This window comes from Cavia porcellus, unplaced genomic scaffold (genome assembly GCF_034190915.1).
Source record: "Cavia porcellus strain 051 isolate PalLab524CR breed Dunkin Hartley unplaced genomic scaffold, mCavPor4.1 scaffold_8, whole genome shotgun sequence".
Classification (NCBI taxonomy): Eukaryota; Metazoa; Chordata; class Mammalia; order Rodentia; family Caviidae; genus Cavia; species Cavia porcellus.
In genome coordinates this window covers 48613554-48631345 of record NW_026947491.1, presented here as the reverse complement: position 1 = coordinate 48631345, position 17792 = coordinate 48613554, and the positions used below count along the sequence as shown (strand labels likewise).

The window sequence follows — 17792 nt, the reverse complement described above, 5'->3', positions numbered from 1 at the left end:
TTCCTCTCTTTTGTACAATGACTATTACACATTTTGGGTTTCATTGCTCCCATGGTTCTTACTACTTTTTTGGGAGAGAGTAAAACCAAATGTGACATAACAGAACAGAATCGGTCAAGTCAAAAGGGTGGACATAATAGATGATGTAAAAACATAATACAAGGTGATCAACAATGGTTACCATAATGCCTCCCGCTATCTCTAATAGAATTGCCTATATCATTAGTTATAATACAATTGAACAAAACAGTAAAGAACAAAACCGACAAAACCAAAACATTGGAGACATTGTAGTTCTTCAAAAGTAGATAAAAGTCAACGAGAATGGGCGTTATAATGAATCTCATTATCTTCACAGCTGATGCCTATACTTTCGAATCTGATACTATCCAGCAAAACAGAATAGGGGAACATTAGTCAAAAACAAGATAGTGAGAGTAATACAGGGCTTCAAATCGAGATAATAGAAAGTCAAAGTGAGTTACTATAATATATCCTGCTATTTTTTCCCTTTAATTAAACAGATAAAAATAAAAAAGTAAATAATGGAGTGGAGATTGAGATAAAAGAGGGCATAACAGCGAAACATCGCAGATCAAAACATAACCATTTAAGCAGAATAGTGTTTCACCACCAGATAATTCCAACCCAAAAGTAGGTACCATATTGACTCTTTCCTTGAAATCCTTGAGTACAACTTCATATACTGTAGCATTAAGTATATCAAAACAATGTAAAACCATTTAAGAGAATGATAGCATTACAGAGTATTTAGAATCGACTAACAGAAAATGAACAATGGTTTCTGTATAATCTCCTTGTCTTTAAAAGGTTTTTGCTTATACTATCATACATAATAAAATCCAATAAGATACAACCTATTTAGACCATTGGAGACAGAAGAACAAAAGCTAGATGAGACTTCAAAACAAGATGATACTAAATCAGTATTACCTATTAAGATGTCATTTTCTCCAAAATAGCTGTTTCTATCATCCAATCTTCTCTGTCTCATTTCTGTTGAGCTCTTTTTCTGTCAGTAGCTGTCAGTTTGTCTTCTTCATTTTGTTCTCTGCTCCATTTGTTGTGGCCTCCCCGCCACTATTTCTGGGTTCTTTGTATTTTTCTTTTTTTAGAATATCCTGCAATACTTTCTGTAGAGTTGAATTGGTGGTTGCAAATTCCCCCAGTTCCTCTTTATCCTGGAAGCACCTCGTTTTTCCATCAATTTCCAGGGACAGTTGTGCAGGATATCTCAATCTTGGCTGGAGATTATTATCTTTCAAAGCTTGAATTATTTCCCCCCACGCTCTTCGTGATTTGATGGTTTGTGCAGAGAAATCTGCTGTAATTCTGATGGGTGTTCCCTTGTAAGTGGTCTGTTTCTTGTCTCTTACAGCTTTTAATATTCTGTTCTTGTATTGAATTTCTGGAATTTTTATTATTATATGCCTGGGTGTAGTTCTGTTTGGGTTGTAGGTAGCTGGGGTCCTGTATGCCTCATACATCTGAGTATCTTTACCTTTTGCTAAATTAGGAAAATTCTCCTGGATTATTTCTGTGAGTAGCTTTTGTAGTTCACTTGTTTGTGTCCCTACTTCTTCTTTTATGTTCTTAATCCTTAAGTTATGGCTCCTCTTATCATCTTCTTGTCTTTGTATTATTGCTGTTTGTTTCTTTGTTATTTTTAAGAGGTTTTTCAATTCATTCTCCCATATTACAAGTCTGCCCTCCAGTTCAGATAGTCTGTCCTTAGTTTCTTTCAAGCTGTTATGCCAGTCTTGGATAGACTTCTTAGTTTCTTGGTAGTCCCTTTGAACCTGCTTCATGTACTCTATGCTTTCTCTGTTTTCTCCATCAAACAATTCTCCCCTCTTTTTCTGTTCTTCCATTCCACCATCTGTTTTTTCCTGGGTGGTGCTTAGCATTTCTCTAACTATTTTGCATACTTCTAGCTTCAGGTCGTTGATAACTTCATTCCTGAATTGATCTATGAGGCTCTCTATATGGCGCTTTATGTCTATTGGTGTGGTGTCTGCTATTGCCTGTTTCTCAGAATTGGGGGCCGAGGAGCCCTTCTTGTTGCTGCCTCTTCCCATAATCTCCGTTCCTTATATATGCAAGCTTACATAGGAGACCCAGCTTCTTTCCCTGTCAGCCACAGCCTTATCGAATTGCTCCGGTTAGGTGTTCCCACCCACCGCAGCACACCAGGAAGTTGCAGATCAGGCAGCCTACACGGGGCCTGCCCCTCCCGGCCACTGTCAGGCTCTGGGATCTAGGTTGGGCCAGCCTACTGGGTCCGCCAGCAGCGTCACGCAGGCCAGGCACTTTTCACCAATCCCGTCTGAGAGGGGGATGTGTGGCTGGAGTCGCCACCGTGCCCTGCTCCCGCAGTACTGCCCTGGCCCAGAAAGACCTCCGCTGGAGTCAAACTGTGGTAGAGTGTCAGTTTCTCTCACTCACCTCACCACAAGTCAGTGTACGCCTCCCTGCCCATCCTGTTTTTGACTCCGTTTGCAGACTCCCGTTCTCAGAGCTTCCATGCGTCTCTCTCCTTGCCAAGCCAATGTAGAGGCAGCCAGCTGCCACGCAGTGGGAAACCCAAATCGCGGCTTCCAATGGTGCGGGGTCCAGCCTCCACACCGAGGCTTTTCTCTTCCTGTTGTAGCACCAGGACTGCATTCCAAGTTGGTTTCTCTCAGCCCAGTTTGTTCCTGAGTCAGCAGAGCATATCTCCACCGGCTTATGTCTCCTTAGTCCGCACCATTCCTGACTTCTGAACCAAGCCTTTCAGAGAGCCTCTGTAGTATCTGCTATCTGTCCGCCATGTTCTCCCAGAAGTCCCAACATTAGCCATATTTGGGAATGATTAACCAGAAGCCATTTGAGAAGGAGTTAATTGTTTAAGATGAAGCTACTCTGGGAATCAGAAGCCACAGAACAACTATACTTGAGAATTCCTGGGGCTACTCTACCTACCACAGTGACTGGGTAGAAAATGCCACAGAATGTTGCTGTGAAGAGTGGGTAGGCTAATTATAGAGCACATGAGAAGTTTATGAAGTGGTGAGAAGGGCTAAAAAGACACCAGGATCCCACCCTTCATAGTAAGAAGCTAAGCCAGGTTTTCTGGGTCTATAAAAGTTGGCATTAAGTGCAAAAGGCTGCTTGACACTTCCCTTATTCCTTTTGCCTACATCCAGCCTAGAGTTTGATAGTATGTGTGTTGGTTACTTTTCTCTCATTGCTGAGACACAATTCCTGACAACCAAATTAAGGAAAGAAAGATTTATTTAGTTCACAGTTTGTAGAGGTTTTAGTTCATAATCAGCTGACTCTAAGGCAAGGTGCTCTGACAGCAGGGCAACAGTCTATGGCTGCAAAAGACAGCAAAAGCAACAAGAGCAAAAGGTGAAGATAATAAAGACTCTGTCACTTATATTGTATGTGGGCTACCCATTCTAAGGCAGTGTAGCATTCACACACATAATCCTAGCATTGGACCATGAATCAATCACAAATTCTAGAAACCTGCCCCTATGACAATATGAGGCTTTGGGGAATATGCAAACACAAACCATAACAGTCTGTTTTCCCCATCTGCTATTGCAATCAGATGGTTACTACACCCTGGGATATAAGTACAGAGGGACCTCTGGAACAAAGATAGTACTGCAGAAGATCATAGGCCATGGAGTTAAGCAGAGATAATATCAACCTGGGACATGCAAAGAGATACTGACACAGAGCCACTGAGTGAATGTAGCTCTAAACCATAACACTGAATGATGCTGCCCAGCAGAAAAGATGAGACAGGAGTCAGCATGTACACACAAAAAAAGTGCATATGTAAAAAGAAAGACAATATTTGTGACTCATTATCCTTATACCATTCCTGTCATATTTCAATACTACAGGCACTGTAAAGAAACCACTCATCCAAATACAAAAGAATTTCCTAGACTAATTTTTCTATTTCTTTTTTGGGGGGGAGAATTTTTCTTTTTTTAATCCTTTGTTTGTTATATCCATTTTTTTGGTATTGGAAATTGAACTCAGGACTGTGCTTGCCAGGCAGGTACCTGTGCTGCTGAACTATCTCTGCAGCACTCTTTATTATAGTCTTTTCCTTATATTTTAGTTACTTTTTTTTGTTGGTGCTGGGGATTGAACTCATGACCTCATGTTTGTCAAGCAGGCATTTATGCCACTGAGCTGCACCTCAGCCCTTTAGTTACTTTTAACAAAAATCATTGTAATATAATACCTTATACTCACAACTTAAAACAAAAATGTTTATTTTCCCTCTGTAGAGGTTTCAGTCCATAGTTGGCTGGCTCCAATGCAAGGTGGCATGATAGAGAGCCAGGATATGGCAGGCAGGAAGCACAAGGCTCAAGGGAAGAGTGGGTAAGATATACCCTTCCAGGTCACACCCCTAGTTACCCTCCTCCTCCACCCAGATTCTGCCTCCTAACAGCAAATTAAGCATAAAGTAATCAGTGAACTAATCTATTTATGAATATCATGTACCTATGATAAAATCACCTTCCAAAAATCTCATCTAGAGTTGCCTGAGGATTTGGGGAGGCAGTTAGATACAAACCATAGCATTCTGTCCTGAATCCCAAAAGATTCATGTATATTCATTTATGCAAAATACATTTAGTTCATCTCTAAGAGTTGCCAAAATCCTAACAGTTTCAGTATTGTTGAAAAGCCCAGGTTCAAAATCTCTTTTGAGATTTAAGGCAAACTGTTAGTTGTCAACCCCTACAAAAACCAAAGAAATATTAAACCCAGCCAACATACAAAGGTAAAGAGAAAACATCTCCATTCCAAAAGAGTAAATAGACAGTTAAAAAGCAATTAGACCATAGCAAGATTAAAACCTAGCAGGGCAAATTTTAAATTCCTCTGTATCATGTCCTGTACCCATGGCAAGTAATGCTCCTGGATTTTCCAACATCCTGAGATTTCTACTGTACTTTTGACTTTATTTTTTACTTATTTATTTTTATTTTAAAAATATCAAAATTAAACACAACAAAACAGAGCAAAACAGAACATAAGAAAGCAACGTAACAGACACAGATTTCAAAACAAGACAACCGGAGATCTTCACTATCTATCGTATTGTCTCTTGTTTTCTTCCAAATAGTTGTCCATATCTTCACATACAGTGAATTCATACAAAGCAACATAGTATAAAACTGATCCAAATAGGATGATGAAGGCATTTTAGAACAGATAATAAGGGGGAGTCAACTGTGGCTGACATAGTGTCTCTCATTCTCTTGAAAATAGCTGTCCATACCTTCACATATGTTGAAATTAAGCAAAACAAAACAGACTAAACTCATTCTGAACAAAGAATAATAGTATTGCTGGATTTCACATCATGATACTATGGAATCAGCACTGGGTACTGTAGTGTCTCTTTTTCTTTAAAGTATCTTTCATTTCATCATGCGTTATAGAATCAATTCTCATAAACTGTTTAGAAGTTCTATGCATGCATGAATCTCTGCATGTGTATCTATCCTTTCTGTATTAGAGGGAAAAACAAAACAAAACAAGACAAAACAAAACAAATTCCTAGATAAACATGAAATGAAAAACCATATAAAACCATCATACAAAGTGATCAACAATGGTTACTATGATGTCGCTTGTTATCTTCAATAGAATTATCTATATGATCAAGCATAGTATAGTTGAACATAGTAGTACATAACAATATTGATAAAAACAAAACATTGGAAACATTATAAGACTTCAAAAGCAGGTAATTGTCAAACCAGAGTGGGTATCCTCTGAATTTTGTCATCTTCAGAGCCTATGCTCAGACTTGATACTATCAATCATAACAGATTCAGATAAAATCAGTCAATACAAAACAGTGATCTAACAAACCATATTCAAATAAGATCAGTCAATAAGACAGTGCAAGTTATAGAGGGCTTCAGATTAAGTTAATAGGAAATTAAGGATGGTTACCATAATATATCCTGCTATTTTGGGACAGCTATCTGTGTCCTCAAATCTAGTACAAGTAGACAAACTGGAACAGAATACAATCAAACTATACAGACTGGTGAGAATAATGTGGATTGAAAATCCTGATACACTATTAACAATATTCTCTGCATTCCTTTTTTAGACAATTCCTGCATTTTCACTTTCACAGGGTACATTGTACATTTTGGGTCCCACTAACTCATTCAGTTTTTATGTTAGTGGGGGCAACCTGATACTTACCTAAGTGGTTCTGAACCTTTTTACCCCTGGGCTTGATATGAAGTTGTATTCCTTTACCTACAAAAGCTTCAAGATTTTCCTTCGTTATAGCTGGATAGTTCTCTCTGCACAAAATATCATGTCTTTCCAACCTATCTGAGGGGCTGAATGAGCTGCCCTTATTTCTCTCTGGTTCCCTGTCACATAGAGTACTGTTTTCTCATATTTGACTGTCAGTCCATAAGCTCTCGTTCAACTTAATTATAATTCCTATATGGAGCATCTTGTTGGTCCCTGCGTTTCTTTTTGTTAGTGTATCAAGGCTATATATGTTAGAGATTATAGTCAACCTTCTCTGCCTCATTTCTGCTCTGCTATTTTTCTGCTATTGGATGTCTACTTTTCTTCTTCATTCACTGTCTGCCACATTCATTGAGGCCTCTCTGCCACTGTTCCTGAAATCATGGGTTTTTTTTCTCTCTCTCTAGAATGTCCTTCAGTATTTTTGTAGGGCTGGATTGGTGGTCATGAACTCCCCCAGTTTCTCTTGGTCATGGAAACATCTTGTGTCTCCATTAATTTTGAGAGACAGTTTGCAGGGTGCATCCATCTGGGTTGGAGATTATTTTCTTTCAGGGCTTGGAATATTTCGCTTGAAGCTCTTTTTGATTTGATGGTTTGTATTGAGAAGTCTGTCGTGATTTTAATGGGTTTTCCTTTATAGGTGATCTGTTTCTTTTCTCTGGCCATTTTTAATATTCTGTTTTTGTGATGAATTTCTGGAATCTTTATTATTATTATATGTGTATTATAATATATATTATATTATTATATGTCTAGGTGTAGCTCTGTTTTGGTTGTAGGTGGCTAGAGTTCTGTATGCCTCATACATCTGAATATCATTTCCCTTTCCTATGCTTGGGAAGTTTTCCTTAATTATTTCTGTGAATAGCCTTTGTATTTCCTTTGTTTTTACCCCTACTTGTTCACTCACATTATTATTCTTAAATTATAGATCCTCTTGTCATCTTCCAGCCTTTGTGTTGATACTTCTTGTTTCTTTGTTGTTTTTAAGAGGTCTTTCCTTTCATGATTACATACTGCAAACCTATCTTCAAGTTTTGTTTATCTATCTCTAGTTTCTTTCAGGCAATTTTGCCAACTTTCAATGGAGTTTTTAATTTCCTGGTAATCTCTTTGAATCTGTTTCAAGTATTCTAGATTTTTAAAAAATATTCTTCATTGAAAGTTTCTCTCCTTTTTTGTGTTCCTCTGTTCTCCTATCTGTGTCTTCTGGGAAGTGCTTAGGAGTTCTTTTATTAATCTTCTTATATCTTGCTTTACTTGTATTAATATTTCAGTTTTGAGATCATCTATGATGTCACAAAGATATTTCTTTATGTCGGCTGATGATGTGTCCAATATTGCATGTTTGCTGCCCTCAATCTCTTCTGTATTTACCTCTCCTGGACTGATATCCCCTGGGTTGGGGGCAGGAGGCTTTTTCTTATTTCTTTCTCTTGCCATGTTTCTAGTTTCTTTCATACAGGTGTATGGTGGAGGTCCCAGCCCCTTTCCTTGTTGGTTATAGTTCTTCTGAAGCATGTTGGCTAAGGATTTCTGGCCTCTCCAGCTTGGTTTTGGTCACCAAGGTGCAAGCAGGGGTGGCGTAGACTGGCTTCCCCTCTCCAAGCCAGTCAACCAGTGGGGGCCTTCATCACATTAGTGTGTACCATGTGGACAGAACTGGTTTGGGACAACTTCGAGAACAATTTTGTCCCTGGCTATTGGGTCCAGAAAGGGGCATGACCAAGCCCAAGCAGATCCCACCAATCTGCTCTGGGAAGGGAGCAGCCAACTGAAGTCACTGCCATTCCTTTTTTAGGCCCATCCTGCCCAATACCAATATGTGGTCCAGTCGGTCCCTTTCCTGCAGGAGAGTCAGATTCCAAGCACTCACTGAAAATGGATTAGTGCAGGTCTCTATGCTGACTCTGTTCTCTGTTGGACTTGCCAATCTCTGACTTCAGCATGACTGTGGCTCCTGTGGTGAGAGCGCCACAACCACAAGTCTGAGCAGCCCCAGCAAGAGTGCCATAACCTGCTCCTTTCACTTTAATTTCTTCCTGGGTCAAGAGGATCTATTTCTCTCTGTCTGTTCTTTGCCAGGATGTTTTATTCTGGCATCTGAGCTATTTCTCTCAGGGAGGCTCCCTATTTCACTGCTTACTGATCTGCCATCTTTATTTCTGCCCCTTATTTCTTACTTTTGACTTTACACTCATAGTTTCATTCACTTCTGTCTCAGGGAACACACGCTTGGTCTCCCAAGCCTTCTGAAATTTTAGTGAAAGCCTCCTTGACCCCACAACTCTTGCATGCTTCATGTATGTAAAACCAGCACCACATGGATGATGCCAAGATCTGCTGTGTTGGAGAGTAGGTATCATGGTGACTGGGAACTAGAAAAATGTGATTGTAAAAGACCAGGGATATGTGACCCAGGCTCAATGATATGAGGTTGATGTACCTTCTTTTGAGAATAAGGGATATATTGACGACAGTATGGCTCTTGGCTGAGAGAAGAAAACTGTTGACCATGCTGTTCTCAGTGCAAGATACTATCTGTTGGTAATGATTTAGGCCTTCAGACATAGACTGAGCAAAGAGAACTAGTTCCCTATTAACCTGGTCCCCTACTGTGCAACTTGACTTGTTTCCCATTTTTTCAGAATAGCTTTCAACTGTTGCTGCTCTCTTGTGACACACAACCCCTTACCCCGCTGCACTTGCTTGCTAATAAAAATGGGTCAACTGCTAAGGCTGATGAGTCTGTTCACCAAACATATGTCTCCTCCCAATCCCCTTGTACCATGAAATTCTTGTCTTAGTCTTTCCTTCATGCATCTTAACCCCCTGACAGGTACCCGAGGGTCTGATCACTCCCAAGCATTGCTGCTAAGTTGAAGCAGTAAAAAGGTCCATTTGCATCAAGACTGCACAGGCTTCCAAGTCCCTGGATAGGAGGAGCATGGTGAATTGAACCTTGGAGAATTAATTCCTTTGGTGGATCTTCTTTGACAGGGTGCCCTAGGGCTTTCCTTTCTTTTCTTTTTTTTTTTTTGAGGCAGGATCTCACTCTGAAGTTCAAACTGGGCTTGAACTCACTTTGTAGCACAGTCTGATCTTGAACTTGCAATGATCCTCTTGCCTCTGCCTCCCAAGATTATAGGCATGCTTCACCACAACTGGTTTGCTAGGGCTTTCTTTTCTAAACAAAGTCTTTTACCTTTGCAATCTTAAGCCTGCAAAAAGTGGTTCCTCACATTCTCTTAATGCATTTTCCTTAATGCATTTCTCTCAACACATTGACCTGTCATAAGCTACTTGGCTTCTTTTCAGTGCTAATCTTTTTTGGCAACCAAGATATCTTCTGATCTATCTTTTCAGGTCTCAACTTTACTGTGTTTTTCTTTCTGGTCAAACTCAAAACTTTTTAAATCATTCAATTGGGTAATCTGCTTTTGATTCTTAAAGCTAAAAGATCCCAATAATACCCGTACCACTGCCTAAATATTGGGCTGCCATGAAATTTCCTTGGCTAGATTAATTAGTCCATGACTGTTGAAAAGTCTCTTGAAAAGTCTCCAGACATGAACAAAAAAAGCAGACAAATTTTCTTCCAGAGCACAGCATACATGACCTGGTGTCCAAATGCTAATGGTACAACTGAAGCCTTGATTGAAATCTCTTGAGCTTAGTCTTTACCAGTTGCATTACTATCAACATTCTGGTCTTCTAAACTCTAACCAGAATCTCCCATCATGCTAGGATTACACCATTCTAAAGTTTTGTTATGTCTTGTATCTAGATGTCCCTCCAAAACCACATGTGCTTGTAGTTGGGGCTTTTGAGGGGTGGATGGATCATGGATGTATGATACTGGGATTAGGGATGTGTGGTACAGGTTTAGTCCACTGGTTGGACATGGTTCTGGGTGTTGCTGAATTAATTTACTGAAAGGAGAAGCTCTACTTGGATATGGTGGCACACACCAATAGGTTTATAGCCTGGATGGAATGTCAAGGGAGAAAAGAAAGGCAGGCTTCCTACTGTTTTCCTGCCTGTCATGGATTGTTTCTCCTCTGTCATGGTTCCTCTGCCATGCTACCCTCTGCCATACTGCCATGCCATGGAACTAGACAACTAAGGACCAAAACCTCTACAAAACTCTGAGCTAAAACAAACCTTTCCTCCTTTAACTGTGGGTGTTGGGTATTTTGTCTCAAAATGAGAAAAGTAACCCCTGTAAGAGACACAATTCATCCAAAAGGAAGCTCATAGACTAAAAGTAAAATCCATGTGATTGTATCCTGAAAGCAAGAAGGAGAAGACTTCAAGTCAAAAACTGGTCAAAGGAGACTTAGATGGCCATTACATATCAGTAAAGGGAAGAGATAATAGACAAAAATTATAATGATCTATGTACTGAATTTGGCATACACAATTCATAAAACAAAACTATTGGACATAACAAAATTATTGGAAATAAACACCAATACAGTCATAGCAGTTTACTTTAACATTTCACTTTCTCATTAGATAAGAATGAGTGTGTTCAGGGTGGTACAGCTGTCGACTTCGCTTTCACATTAGACAGATCAACTAGACAAAAATTAACAAAGAAATATTAGAGTTAAATTCTATCATTGAACAAATGGTCTTAATAGTGAAACTATGTAGTGACTTATCCAACAACAATAGCACATATGGAATTTTTTCCAAAATAGACTATACTGTATGCGGTAGTGGTAGTGAACCTAAGTCATGCATGCCAAAGTGGGCTATTTGTGTCACTGGAAGCTCTAAAAGATTTTTCATCACATCTGTAGGCTATAAATAAATACAAAAGAATTTAAATACTTGCGTGCATATTAGAGGATCATGGTGGTATGAACCTAGAGATCAACAGGAAAAGAATTTACACAAGCACAAAGAAATTAATCAATATATTACTGAATAATCACTGACTCAGAGAAAAAAATCAATGAAAACATTAAAATTTCCTAGAATAAATTATAGCACAATAAGTTGGAGGAACTTGAAGAGATGGAGAAATTTCTAGACACATAACAATCAGTAAAATTAAACCAAGGAGATATAAAAATCCAAATAGATCAATAAAAATAATAAAACAAATAATGTTGGGACAACTGGCTATCCATCTGCAGAAGATTGAGTCTAGACAAATGTCTCTTTCCATGTACTAAAATAAATTAGAAATAGATCAAAGAACTAAATGTTAGAGCAGAAACTTTTAGCCTAATGGAAGAAAAAATAGGTAAAACTTCAAGTCATAGGCATGGGGAAGGACTTTCTGAACAGAAGCCTAATTCCACAGGAAATAGTACTGAGAATTAACAAATACTATCATAATTGAAAAGCTTCTGAACTCAAAAGGAAAACCAACAGAGTGAAAATACAATCTATATAATGGAAAAATTGTCAGTTACTTTCCGAGGACTAATATCTACAATATACAAAGAACTAAAAAAATTGGACCATCCTCAAATAAAAGAGCCAGTCAAAAATAGGAATGAATAAACATTTCCTCCTCCCTTCTTTGTTTTCCCTTCTTATCTTCTGCTCTGGGAGTTAGGCTCTTGGGAATACTGAGCTGCTGTGACGTGCTGTTGGGGAGGGGCATTCTGAGGACCATGGGGGCTTCCATAGGCAAAAGCCCTATGGGTAGGGGGCTGGGGATTTAGCTCAGTGGCATAAGTGCCTGCCTTGCAAGCAGGCAGTCCTGAGTTTGATCCCTGGTACCGATAAAAAAGGAAAAAGACCAAAAAAAAAAAAAAAAAAAAAAAAAGCCCTATGGGCCCTCTTTAGTTTTTGATTCGGTGGCTTGCCTGTTTCTCTTCTTGCTCTCTCATTCTCACTCCTCTAGATCTGTTTTTTATCTGGTCCTCACTTTTTCTGCCTGTATCTCAATTCTTTCTCAAGGGGAGTTGTACTTGCATTCCCAGCACATTACTCTCAGAACCTAGTCTCTGCATGCATGGATAAACCATTTTGGGATCATCAAGACCCAGCCTTCAGGAATTGCTGCCATTTTTCCTTCACTTCCCTGGTGTATCTTCTTTTTGATCTGGGATATTATTTTTTGGGAGGAGTCAGCAGCAGAACAGGTACTCACCCAACCTATTCCTGAGAGCTGGGAGTGTTCACGGGCATCTTTCCTGCCCCAGCAATTGTTTTTACCTGACTTCCCATGTAAGTGCATGCCAGTACAGATCCTGCCATACTGCCATACTATTTCCTGTGGAATTAGGCTTCTGTTCAGAAAGTCCTTCCCCATGCCTATGACTTGAAGTTTTACCTATTTTTTCTTCCATTAGGCTAAAAGTTTCTGCTCTAACATTTAGTTCTTTGATCTATTTCTAATTTATTTTAGTACATGGAAAGAGACATTTGATTAGATCCTGCCAGTATAGCTTTGGGAACATGGAGGTGGACAATGGCACAACAGTGACTGAGTTTATTCTGTTGGGGTTCTCAGGTTTTCACTCCCTTTGGGTTCCTCTGTTTTGGGGGGTGTTCTGCACGTACTTGATCACCTTGCTGGGAAACATCCTGTCATCGACCTCATGCTGCCTGACCCTGCCCTCCACTCCCTCATGTACATGTTCCTTTGGCACCTTTTCCTGGTGGAGATCCTTTACACCACCACCATCATGCCCAGGATGCTGGTAGATCTCCTGTCCCCCACCCCATCATCCCACTTGCAAGTTGCCTCATCCAGTTGTATTTCTTTGCCTTCTTTGACATTGCTGACTGCTGCCTTCTTACTGCTATTGCCTATGACCGCTATGCCGCCATTTGCCAGCCACTGTATTACAACACTATACTGAACAAGAGAGTGTGTACCAGCATGCTAAAGGCATCTTACCTCATGGGTGTTATCACCAGCACCGTTCACTCCATCTGCATCTTCACCTTGCCCTTTCATGGTGCCAGTACCATCCACCACTTTCTGTGCAACATCATGCCTGTCCTGAGACTGGCTACTGCCAGACCCTTCTAGGGTGAAGTAGGTGACCTTACCATGACAATAGTCTTCATCCTGACCTCCTTCTTGCTGATTGTGGCCTCCTGTACCTGTATCCTTGCCACTATCCTTGGAGTAGCAATATCCCAGGGATGTTGAAAGCTCTTCTCTACCTGTTCCTCCCATCTTTTTATCATCCTCTTTTTTTGGGACTGCAACTGTGGCTTATCTGAGGCTTGAGGCAGGCTCCTCTCCAGACACAGATCAAGTAATTGCTGTTTTCTGCACAGCTGTAACCCCCACATTCAACCCTTTTGTCTACACCTTGAGGAACAAGGAAGTCACAGGGGCCATGAGAAGGCTCATGAGTAGTTACCTCTGGAGCCCTTGACACTCCTCTCTTCTCCTGAATTCTTGGCATGAAGACCTGACTCCTGATCACTTTTAAGATGTAAGGGAAATATTGGATCTGCAGTCCAAGGGATCTGGCCTGTTGTGTGTTACTGTAAGTGTTGGGCTCCTTTTTGCTCTTCCCAGATTAAGAATCCAAGGCACAGACATGCTTGTCAGAGCTGCGTGCTTTGCCTGTGTTGACCACTAGTGCAGAGCTGGGAAAACACACATTTGAAGGGAAATTGAGGAGAGAAGGCTGCTGTGTGATTTAGCAATTCATGGTCTTCCCTGGATGCAGGTGGGTTCCTGGGGTTATAATTCTTGGGACATTTCTTTTCTCCTTTTTCCTAGAAGCTCACTGTTACAAACTTCTCCCTGGCATCAGTCATCTCTGCTGCAACAAAAGCTCCTTTCCTCCAGCTATGATGTCCAGCCTGGACGTCTGGGGTGACAGTACATGAATCAAGTTGGAGTGGCTGGTGTGGATTTGGAAGTTCAGGCACTGAGTTTTGCTTGGTACTGCTGTAGATGGGCAGCATCTGTTCAGTTACTTTGCTACTGATAGTCTTTCTCCTGAGATCTTTGAGATATTGGTGCTCTTTGCTCAACTTTTTCTCCTGTCCTCAGTCTTGCTGTTTGTTTCTCCTGTGATCTTATGGTAGAAGTTCACAACCTTCTTTCATATCTGAGTTGGATTAGCAGGTATGGTCTAGAACCAGGAACCAGGAAATTCAGCTGGCGGCTGGGGTGAGTCTGCTCCCCATCCAGAGCCTGGGAGACTGTGTTAAGATCATTGCTCCCAGAGCTCAAGGGCCCGCCCAGAGCCCAGCCACACTACGGTATGCTTGCCTGGTAGGTTTTAGGCCTGTCCAGGACATGTCCAGTGAACTTCTCTGGAACTGGGAACCTGGAAACTCAGCTGGTGGCTGGGGTGAGTCTGCTCCCCATTCAGAGTCCAGGAGACTGTATTAAGATCATTGCTCCCCCCCTCCCAAAAGATCATTGCTCCCAGAGCTCAAGGTCCCACCCAGAGCCCACCTACACTAGACTCGCCTTGGGAGGTTTTGCAGCCTGAGTAGATTACCCCCAGTGACCTTCTTCAATTACGGGAGTGGAGAGCAGGTGACGTGAGTTTCAGGGCATTGGTCTTTGCCCAGGGAGAGCTTTAGCCCACCATCCACAGTGAGTAGGTGCCTGCCCAGCTACCTGGAACACTGAAGGTAGCACAGGAGGGCCTGAGGGCCTGACTGGACTATGCTCAGCAACCTCCATTCAGTCCCAGGAGCCTAGGGCATAGGAGATGATTTCCAACACATCCAGAGGAAGCCTTAGAAAAACACTTGAAACAAAGAAATATAGAAAAATGACAAAACAAAAAATCAAAACGCAATCTCAAACCTCCAGCCCATCCCAAGAAACCCTAGGAGCCATGTACATAGAAGAAAATATATGCCATACACCTGAAATATTGGACATAATAGCAACTGAAATAAAGAAGCAACTCCAGGAAGCTTTCAGGGAATTCAAACTAGAAATCATCTCCCTGGTAAAAAAAGAAATGATAAAATTAATGAAAGAGATGCTAAACATATCTAAAGAAGACACAGTTAAAAAATTAGAGGAACAAAACAAAAAGAATTCCTGGATGAACAATTTAAGAAACAAACAGAATGCATGAAGCAGATTCAAAGAGATATACAGGAAATCAAAAATTCCACTGAAAGCTGTAAAAAACTGACTCAATGAAAGCGAAGATAGAATTTCAGACCTCGAAGACAAGATTGAAGTTAGTGAACAGGAAAGGAAAGATCTTTTTTAAAAAACAGGGAATCAGGAAATAACAATTCAACAGCTGCAAGACGATGCAAAGAAAAACAACATAAGATTAATAGGGATAAATGAAAAAGAAGGGAACAGCACAAATGATATCAAAAGGTAATTCACAGAAGTCACAGATGAAAATTTCCCAAACATGAGAATGGAAACTGACATTAGAATTGTGAAGTTTTTAGAACTCCAAATAGCCGTGGGGAAAAAGGAACTCTCCTGCACTGCTGGTGGGAGTGTAGACTGGTACAGCCTTTGTGGAGATCTGTCTGGAGATTTCTCAAAAAGTTGGGACTGGAAATCCCATTTATTCCAGCTATTCCACTTCTAGGCATATTCCCAGAAGAACTGAAAGCATCATACCACAGTGATTTATGTGCACCTATGTTTATAGCAGCACAATTTGTAATCGCCAGATCTTGGAAACAACCCAAGTGCCCATCAACTGAGGAATGGATAAAAAAGTTGTGGTATTTCTATACAATGGAGTATTATTCAGCTATAAAGAAGGATCACATTGAGATATTTATCAATAAATGGGCGCAGCTTGAGACCATACTCATAAGTGAAATAAATCAATCTCGCATGTGTGAATACCGAATAGTTTCCCTAATGTAAGTAATGATTCAAATATATAAAAATATGTGGTAATCATGATTCCCCATTAGGTGGCCTTGAAGCCTTATAAAGTTTTCACTCATTAATTAGAAAGGCTTTATTCTGGGCTTCTTGATATGAAAATATTTGAAGCTAGAGTATATGAAGTTTTACCCAAATATTTCAAGGAAAAAGACACTATGGTAACTACTATTAAGTCAGGTTATAAGGTGGTGAAGTACTAGGTTATTGAAACAGTCATGCTGTGACCTCTATTGTTATATTGTTATGTCCTGTTTTATCTCAATCTCCCCCTTATTGTTTCAAAAAAAATTATTTAGTCATTTCTTATGTTTGTCTTAATTAAAGAAAAAATTCAAAAAAATTAGGATATATAAATAGTAACTCTTTTCGATTTCCTATTAACTTGTTTTGAAGTCCTGTAGTACTCCCACGATCTTGTTTTGACTGATTAGACTCTGTTCCATTCTATATGATAGTATCAAGTTTGAAGACATAGGCAACTACTTTGAAGACAATAAGATTCACTAAGATACCCATTCTGGTTTGACTATTGTCTTCTTTGGAAGTCCTGTAATGTTTACAATGCCTAAGTTTTATTGGTCTTGTTCTCTACTGTTTTGTCCAACTTTATAATATCTAATAAGATAGACAATTCTTTTTAAGGAAACAAGGGACAACGTTGATAACCATTGTGGATAAACTTGTACTCTGTTCTACACCATGTGCTACGTCTATCCTTGGTATTGACTGACAGCTTTGTTTTGCCATATTTGACTGTATTCTTCCCCCCCCCAAAGAAAGTAATAAGCACTAAGGAGTAATAAAATCCAAGATGTGTAAATTTTGTTGTAAAAAAGAGAGGGAAAAAAAAAAGAAAAGGAGCTCTAACGGATATAACAGCAAGTGTGTTTGGGGGTGTTAAATAGCTGACTTTATCAATGTTTTTGGAACATTGAACACAGCTGTTTGCAGTCTCCCTGTTTGAATGTCCACCTTGTGTTCTTTGATACTGTGATTTGAGGAACTATTTTCAAGAAAATAGTGTGTAATCTACTAGCAGGTAATTTCTTACTGTTATGGTTTTTTGTTTTGTTTTGTTTTGTGTTGTTTTGTAGTTCTGTATTGCGTGTACCCTTACGCCGCTTTGGTTTGTTTTGTGTTTTTCTCTTTTTCCTCTTAAAAAAAAAAAAAGAACTCCAAATAGCCATAACCAAAATAAAGATATACCCAGGCAAATAATAATCACCATCCTAGAAATCCAACAGAAGAATAGAATACTAAAGCTGTCAGAGAGAAAAGACAGATCACCTATAAAGGAAAGCTTATCAGAATCACAGCAGACTTCTCAACACAAACAATGAAGTAAAAAAGAGCATGGAGTGAAGTATTTCAGATACTTCAGGAAAATAATTTTCAACCTAGACTAATGTACCCTTCAAAACTGTCCTTCAAAATCAATGGAGAAATAAGATATTTCCATGACAAAGAACAGCTGAAGAACTTCACGATCACCAAGCCAACTCCACAAAAAATACTGAAAGACAGTTAAGATACACTTAGGAAAAAACCACTAAGCAAAGCAGACAATTAAACAGAACAGAAAGATAAAGATGCAACAGCAGAAAGATAACATGTCAACAATAAGCCAACATATAAC

At 39.7% G+C, this 17792-nt stretch overlaps 1 pseudogene; it reads left to right on the top strand.

The window, feature by feature from the left end:
• The first annotated feature begins 12750 nt into the window (after window positions 1-12750).
• Window positions 12751-13685, top strand: LOC100724126 (olfactory receptor 10P22-like; annotated as a pseudogene).
• The last annotated feature ends 4107 nt before the right edge of the window (window positions 13686-17792 follow it).